This window comes from Theropithecus gelada, chromosome 16 (assembly GCF_003255815.1).
Source record: "Theropithecus gelada isolate Dixy chromosome 16, Tgel_1.0, whole genome shotgun sequence".
NCBI classification, from domain to species: domain Eukaryota; kingdom Metazoa; phylum Chordata; class Mammalia; order Primates; family Cercopithecidae; genus Theropithecus; species Theropithecus gelada.
The window spans coordinates 63,802,590-63,810,922 of NC_037684.1; positions in this window are offsets into that span (position 1 = coordinate 63,802,590).

The following is an 8,333-nucleotide window of genomic DNA, read 5'->3' on the forward strand; positions in this document are numbered from 1 at the left end:
AAAAAAAAAAAAAAAAAAAAAAGAAGGCTGAGGCAGGAAGATCGCTTGAGCCAAGGTGGTCAAGGCTGCAGTGAGCCATGTTCGCATCGCTGCACTCCAGCCTGGGTGACAGAGAGAGTCCTTGTCTTCTTTTTTTTTTTTTTTTTTTGAGATGGAGTTTCACTCTTATTGCCCAGGCTGGAGTGCAATGGCACGATCTCGGCTCACGGCAACCTCGGCCTCCTGGGTTCAAGTGATTCTCCTGCCTCAGCCTCCCGAGTAGCTGGAATTACAAGCATGCACCACCATGCCCGGCTAATTTCGTACTTTTAATAGAGGTGGGGTTTCTCCATGTTGGTCAGGCTGGTCTCAAACTCCTGACTTCAGGTGATCCACCTGCCTTGGCCTCCCAAAGTACTGGGATTACAGGTGTGAGCCACCGTGCCTGATGGGACCCTGTCTCAATAAAAAAAAAAAAAAAAAGAAAGAAAGAAAGAAAGAATGAAAAAAGTTTTTTGACTCCCCAAAAACTTAACTACTAATAGCTTCCTATTGACTGGAAACCTTACCAATCACATTGCAGACTAACATGTATTTTTTAGGTTTTATATATATGCTATATTCTTAAAATTAAGCTAGAGAAAAGAAAATGCTATTAAGAAAATCATGGGGTGGACATGGCGGTTCATGCCTGTAATCCCAACACTGGGAAGTCAAGGTTCGAGGATCACTCAAGCCCAGGAGTTAGAGACCAGCCTAGGCAACATAGCAAGACCCCATCTCTACAAATAATTTAAAAATTTGCCAGGCATGGTGTCATGTGCCTGTAGTCCCAGCTACTCTGGAGGCTGAAGCAGGAGGACCACTTGAGTCCAGAAGTTCAAGGCTGCAGTAGGATATGTTGGTGCCACTAAGCTGCAGCCTGTGTGACAGATAAAATCATAAGGGCTGGGTGTGGTGGTACTGTGGCAGGCCAGGTCTCACTAATGCGGGCCTCCATAACAACTGGTTCAGTACTGATTGAGTGGTTAGGTTAAATATTAAAAGCCAGTGCCTTTATACAAAGGCTGGAATGTAACAAAAGCCCACCAAGAGTTTTGCCCAGGCCTTTCCTGGGTCTCAAAGCATGACAAAATCACGAAGGAATTCTTGACAGGACCCATTTAGGATTCAATAAATTTTATTGTGGATCTGAAGAAACTCTCCAGGCCTCCACAAAAAAGTTTACGGGGGGTCTGAAGGAACACCCCAAACCTCCGTGAGTTAGCAGGAAACAAGATAAGGGTAATCGCCCCAGCACCTGGACCCATTTAGATTAAGTAAATCTACTGAGGCTCCAGAGGAGTGTCTTCAGGACTCAGACCTTAGTTACAGATTAAAAGAAGTTAACCGGCTCGGCACGGTGGCTCACGCCTGTAATCCCAGCACTTTGGGAGGCCAAGATGGGCGAATCATTTGAGGTCAGGAGTTTGAGACCAGCCTGACTAACATGGCGAAACCCTGTCTCTATTAAAAATACAAAAAAAAAAAAAAAATTAGCCGGGCATGGTGGCGCATGCCTGCAGTCCCAGCTACTCAGGAGGCTGAGGCAGGAGAATCACTTGAACCCAGGAGGTGAAGGTTGCAGTGAGCTGAGATCATGCCACTGCACTCCAGCCTGGGCGACACAGTGAAACTCTGTCTCAAAAATATATACATAAGGAAGTTAATCACGTATGTCTTTAGATGAATGCACACTTACACGTAGACATATAGGTCAGAAGGTATATAAGCTCTGGAAAACTTTGTAATTTTGAGTTTGTCTGGTGATAATTTCCAGGCCTTCTCCCTGTAACAGGTTGCACAAATAAAAACTGTCTTCCTCCCCAGTTCATCTGCATCTCATTACTGAGCCACGAGAAATAGCAGCCCAACCCTCAGTTTGGTCTGGGAACAATAGTATGTGCTTATAATCCCAGCTACTCAAGAGGCTAAGGCAGGAGGATTGCTTGAGCCCAGAAGTTTGAGACCAGCTTTGGTAACATAGTGAGACCCTGTCTCTTGAAACAAACAAACAGAAACATATATACATGTGTGTGCATGTGTGTGTGCAGGTGCGTGTGTGTGTATGTGTGTGTGTATAAATAAAACAAGAAAAATATAAGAGACAGGAATAATACAAGGTGGTCACAGGGGAACAAAAATTTCAGGCAGGCTGGGCATGGTGGCTCACACTGTAATCCCAGCACTTTGGGAGTCCAAGGTGGATGGATCACGGGGTCAGGAGTTCAAGACCAGCCTGGCCAAGATGTTGAAACCCCGTCTCTACTTTAAAAAAAAAAAAAAAATTGCCAGATGCGGTGGTGGGAGCCTGTAATCCCAGCTACTTGGGAGGCTGAGGCAGGGAACTGCTTGAACCTGGGAGGTGGAGGTTGCAGTGAGCTGAGATTGTGCCACTGCACTCCAGCCTGAGCGACAGAGTGAGACTCCATCTCAAAAAAAAAAAAAAAAAAAAAATTCTAGGCAGCATTTTCAGATGACTAGGGGCTATGGGCTGATAAGAACCCAAAAAACAGGGTGTGGGCCAAGCTGGCTAAGACAGACTGGACCCAACATGGTGCTGGGTTCAACCTAGGTTTCACCTAGGACCTCATTATATGCTCATTAACGTACTAAACACACACCCACCAGCGCTGGAACAGTTTTGAGAACACCCATATTTGGTGTAAAAATGGGTAGCATCACATTTCTGAGAAATCTCCACCTTTTTTTGAAAATTCATGAATATTGTACCCCTTGATTAAAGAAATCCATAAAGGTAGCAGTCCCCAACTCGGTTACTCAAGACTCTGAGTACACCTGTATTCCCCTTTCTTGAGCATGTACATCTCCGCACTTTCACTATTTTCCAGCTCATCCTTGAATTCAATGATGTCAAAAGCCTGGACACTGGCTGGGGTCAAGGTCCCACCAGCATTTGGGGATCTCCTCCAGCCTTCTGGTATCATAAGAAAGTGAAAATATATTTACCATTCATCAAGTGGAAGTGGATCATCACAAAGGTCTTCATCCATATATTCACGTTGAGTAGGCTGAGGAGGAAGAGGAGGAAGAAGGGTTGATCTTGCTGTCTTAGGGTGGCAGAGGCAGAAGAAAATCCACATATAGCTGGGCGCAGTGGTTTACACCTATAATCCCAGCACTTTGGGAGGCCAAGATGGGCAGATCATGAGGTCAGAACATCGAGACCACCATGGCCAACACAGTGAAGCCCCGTCTCTACTAAAAATACAACAACAACAAAAAAATTAGCTGGGCATGGTGGTGCGCACCTGTAATCCCAGCTACTCAGAAGGCTGAGGCAGCAGAATCGCTTGAACTCGGGAGGTGGAGGTTGCAGTGAGCCAAGATTGTGCCACTGCACTCTAGCCTGGGTGACACAGTGAGACTCTGCCTCAAAAATTTAAAAAATCCACATATAAGTGGACTTGTGCAGTTCAAATCCATGTTGTTCAAGGGTCAATTGTACCAGCCTTCTCTTATCTGCTTATCACCAAAATCTCCATTATTTTAGCATGCATCCATAGACTTGATCTTCCGTCTACTCTATTTCAAATAAAGTCAGTTTGTTTGTAGACACTGTCAGATCTTCACGTTCTTATGGACTGCCTCTCCCCCTAGGAAAATTCCTGAGCCACTACTCTGGATGTTGGGCAGGGCTGGTAACCAATCTTCTCAGCTTGCCTTCCTTGGCATAGAGCCTCTGCCCAGTGAGTGAGCTGGGGCAAGGACAATCAGGGTTCCAGTATTCTTGGCCCACCATAGGTGGGGTGAAGCCTCTGTCCACTGTATCCCCTGATTGGGAGTTGAGGGGAGAGGCAGCCCTATCTTTTTGCTTATACCTGTGCAGACTGGCACTTCCATCAGACAGAGCTTAGTGGGAGTGTGGGGTGTGGATAGAGAGTAACTTATGGAGCAAGTTTCAGCCTCTCATTGTTCTTAACAAATTTTATTCAGTTTTTCTCTCTTTATTTATTTTTTTCTTTCTTTCTTTCTTTTTTAGACGGAGTCTCACTCTGTCACCCAGGCTGGAGTGCAGTGGTGCGATCTGGCTCAGTGCAAGCTCCGCCTCCAGGGTCCACGCCATTCTCCTGCCTCAGGCTCCCGAGTAGCTGGGACTACAGGGGCCCGCCACCACACCCGGCTAATGTTTTGTATTTTTAGTAGAGATGGGGTTTTACCGTGTTAGCCAAGATGGTCTCGATCTCCTGACCTCGTGATCCCCCCGCCTCAGCCTCCCAAAGTACTGGAATTACAAGCGTGAGCCATCGTGCCCAGCCTTTTGTTTTTTTTGATACAGAGTCTCGCTCTGTCACCTAGGCTGGAGTGCAGTGGCGTGATCTCGGCTCACTGTAATCTCCCCATCCCAGGTTCAAGCGATTCTCTTGCCTCAGCCTCCCGAGTAGCTGGGACTATAGGCGCGTGCCACCACGCCTGTCTAATTTTTTGTATGTTTTTTTTAGTAGAGACGGGGTTTCAACGTGTTAGCCAGGATGGTCTCAATCTCCTGACCTCGTGATTCACCCGCCTCAGCCTCCCAAAGTGCTGGGATTACAGGCGTGAGCCACCGCACCTGGCCTAACTATTGCCTTATTGGTGATGCCTTCGTAGCCTGACTTTATTTATTTATTTATTTATTTATTTATTTATTTAGAGATGGAGTCTCGCTCTGTTGCCCAGGCTGAAGTGCAATGGCGCGATCTCGGCTCACTGCAACCTCTGCCTCCCGGGTTCAAGAGATTCTCCTACCTCAGCCTCCCGCGTAGCTGGGACTACAGGCGCCTGCCACCACGCCCGGCTAATTTTTGCATTTTTAGTAGAGATGAGTTTTCGCCATGTTAGCCAGGCCTGGTCTCAAACTTCTGACCTCAGGTGATCCACCCTCCTCGGCCTCCCATAGTGCTGGGATTACAGGCATGAGCCACCGTGTTCAGCCAAAATCAACCGTTTTAAAGTGAAGAGTTTGGTGGCATCTAATATATTCACAATGCTGTGCAATCATCACCTCTAGTTCCAATCATTTTCATGCCTCAAAAGAAAACCCTGTACCCCAAAGCAGTCACTTCCCATTTCCCTTTTCCCAGCCCCCAACAACCACCAATTTTCTTTCTGTCTCTATAATCTGGGTGTTTTCACCAAGACCTTGATATGCCAATTCTGAAATTTGTAATGAGGAGTAAAGGGCCATGAATAGCCAAGACACTTCTGCAGAGGCAGAGGGGAGTGAGAAAGGGAAAAGGGAAAATTGGCCTATCAAATGTCGCTTTATTTTATTTATTTATTTATTTATTTATTTATTTATTTATTTATTTATTTAGAGAGTGGGTCTTGCTCTGTTGCCCAGGCTAGAGTTCACTGGCACAATCATAGCTCACTGCAGCTTCAACCCCCTGGGCTCAAGCATTCCTCCTGCTTCAGTCCCTGAGTAGCTGGCACCACGACATCCGGCAATTTTTTTTTTTTTTTTTTGGTAGACTGATATTTTGTTATGTTGCCCAGTTTGGTCTCAAACTCCTGGACTCAGTCATCCTCCTTCCTCAACCTCCCGAAGTGCTGGGATTACAGGAGTGAGCTACCATTCCCGGCCTCAAGATTTATTTTCATATATATATATATATATATATATATTTTTTTTTTTTTTGAGACAGAGTTTCGCTCTTGTTGCCCAGGCTGGAGTGCAGTGGCGTGATCTTGGCTCACTGAAACCTCCGCCTCCTGGGTTCAAGCGATTCTCCTACCTCAGCCTCCCGAGTATCGGGGAATACAGGTGCCTGCCACCCCGCCCGGCTAATTTTTTGTATTTTTAGTAGAGACAGGGTTTCACCATGTTGGCCAGGCTGGTCTTGAACTCCTGACCTGAGGTGATCCGCCCACCTCGGCCTGCCAAACTGCTGGGATTACAGGCGTGAACCACCACACCCGGCCAAGATTTATTTTAAAACTATTGTAATTAAGATGGCCTAGGGCCGGCTCGGTGGCTCACGCCTATAGTCCCAGCAGTTTGGGAGGCCAAGGTGGGCAGATCACTTGAGGTCAGGAGTTTGAGACCAGCCTGGCCAACATGGCTAAACCCTGTCTTTACTAAAAATACAAAAATCAGGCCGCATGCAATGGCTCACACCTGTAATCCCAGCACTTTGGAGGCTGAGGCAGGCAGATAACCTGAGGTCAGTAGTTCGAGACTAGCCTGGCCAACATGGCAAAACCCTATCTCTACTAAAAATACATAAATTAGCCAGGCGTGGTGGTGGGCGCCTGTAATCCCAGCTACTCAGGAGGCTGAGGCAGGAGAATCACTTGAACCCAGGAGGCAGAGGTTGCAGTGAGACAAGATCACGCCATTGCACTCCAGCCTGGGCAACAAAAGTGAAACTCTGTCTCAAAAAAAAAAAAAAAAAAAATAGCTGGGTGTGGTGACATGTACCTGTAATCCCAGCTACTCGGGAGGCTGAGGCAGGAGAATGGCCTGAACCCAAGAGGCAGAGGTTGCAGTGAGCCAAGATGGCACCACTGCACTCTAGCCTAGGTGACAGAGCCAGACTCCATCTCAGAAAAAAAAAAAAAAAAAAAAAAAAAAAGTGAAGTTAGCTAGGCATGGTGGTGCGTGCCTATAATCTCAGCTATTCGGGAGGCTGAGGTCGGAGGATTGCTTAGCCTGAGTGTCTAAGGCTGCAGTGAGCTGTGATCATACCACTACACTCCAGCCTGGGCAACAGAATAAAACTCTGTCTCGAAAAACAAACAAACAAACATACAAAGTGCAAACAAGCCTTGGCATCCACCAGAAGCCCAAATACAAAGCTGCCACTAGTGTGGGTACCGGTGTCATCTGGCTGCCCTGAATCTGATCCAAATATCTAGGGAATTTCCTATTGTTGATGCCAACACCCCAGCATGTGGTGCTTTTTAAATTTTTTAAAATGTATTTAAAATTTATTTTTATTCTTAATTAATTAATTTTTTAGACGGAGTCTCACTTTGTCACCCAGGCTAGAGAGCAATGGTGCAATCTCTGCTCACTGCAACCTCTGCCTCCTGAGTTCAAGCAATTCTCCTGCCTCAGCTTCCTGAGTAGCTACGATTACAGGCATCGTCCACCATTATGCCCGGCTACTTTTTGTGTGTTTGGAGAGACGGGGTTTCACCATATTGACCAGGCTGGTCTCGAACTCCTGACTTCAGGTGATCCGCCCACCTCGGCCTCCCAAAGTGCTGGGATTACAGGCGTGAGCCACCACACCTGGCCTTTATTCAGTCTTCTTGAATAAATGTTTCTTAATTTGCAGTATCCTCTTAGGACAATTACTTTAAATGGCTTTTTAAATTTCTTTTTTTGAGACAAGGTCTCGCTCTGTCGCCCAGGCTAGACTGCAGTGGTGTGATCTTGCCTACTGCAACCTCTACCTCCCAAGCTCCCAAGTAGCTGGGATCACAGGCATGTGTCACCATGCCCAGCTAATTTTTGTATTTGTTGTAGAGACTGGATTTCGCCATGTTGCTGAGGCTGGTCTTGAACTCCTGAGCTCAAGCGATCCACCCTCCTTGGCCTCTCAAAGTGTTGGGATTACAGGCATGTGCCACCACGCCAGGCTAATTTTGTAATTTTAGTAGAGATGGGGTCTCTCCAGGTTGGTCAGGCTGGTCTCTCGAACTCCTGACCTTGGGTGATCCACCCGCCTCGGCCCCACAAAGTGCTGGGATTACAGGCATGAGCCACAGCTCCCGCCCTATTTTTTATTTTTTAAGGCTGGTCAGTGAAGCAGTGGGAGTGAAGAAGGTACAAATAAATCTGTAACTGGTTGTGATCGATTAGTTATAAACACCAGTGCACTCAGACCAGCATATGGTGCTTTGACACACAGAACTCAAGCTCTCTCTGACCTTCCCCGCTCACCACCATCTCTCCCAAAGTGGAGTTCCTTTATCTGCCTAAAATCCAGACCCACCAGAAGGAACAATTGTTTTTTTCTTCCCTTCTCTGTAAACCAAGAATGTAACCTAACAGGAACAAACTCTTTCACAAAATAATGTACAAGTTCATCTCTGTTCCCCGATCCATTCATTCTTCCTAGTAGTCCCCTCAACAGAACTCCTCTTCTCCCTCCTCCCATAACCTGTTTGGCCAGTATGGTATGTAAGCTTCACAACCACCCTGGGAGGTGGGCAATCACTCTGTGGTCCTTCCCCATGTACACTTTAATAACATTTATATGCCTTTTCTCCAATTAATCTACCTTTTGTGAGTTGATTTTTCAGTAAACCTTCAGAGGGCAAAGGGGAAATTTCCCTTGGTCCCTAGACTGTCATATGCATGT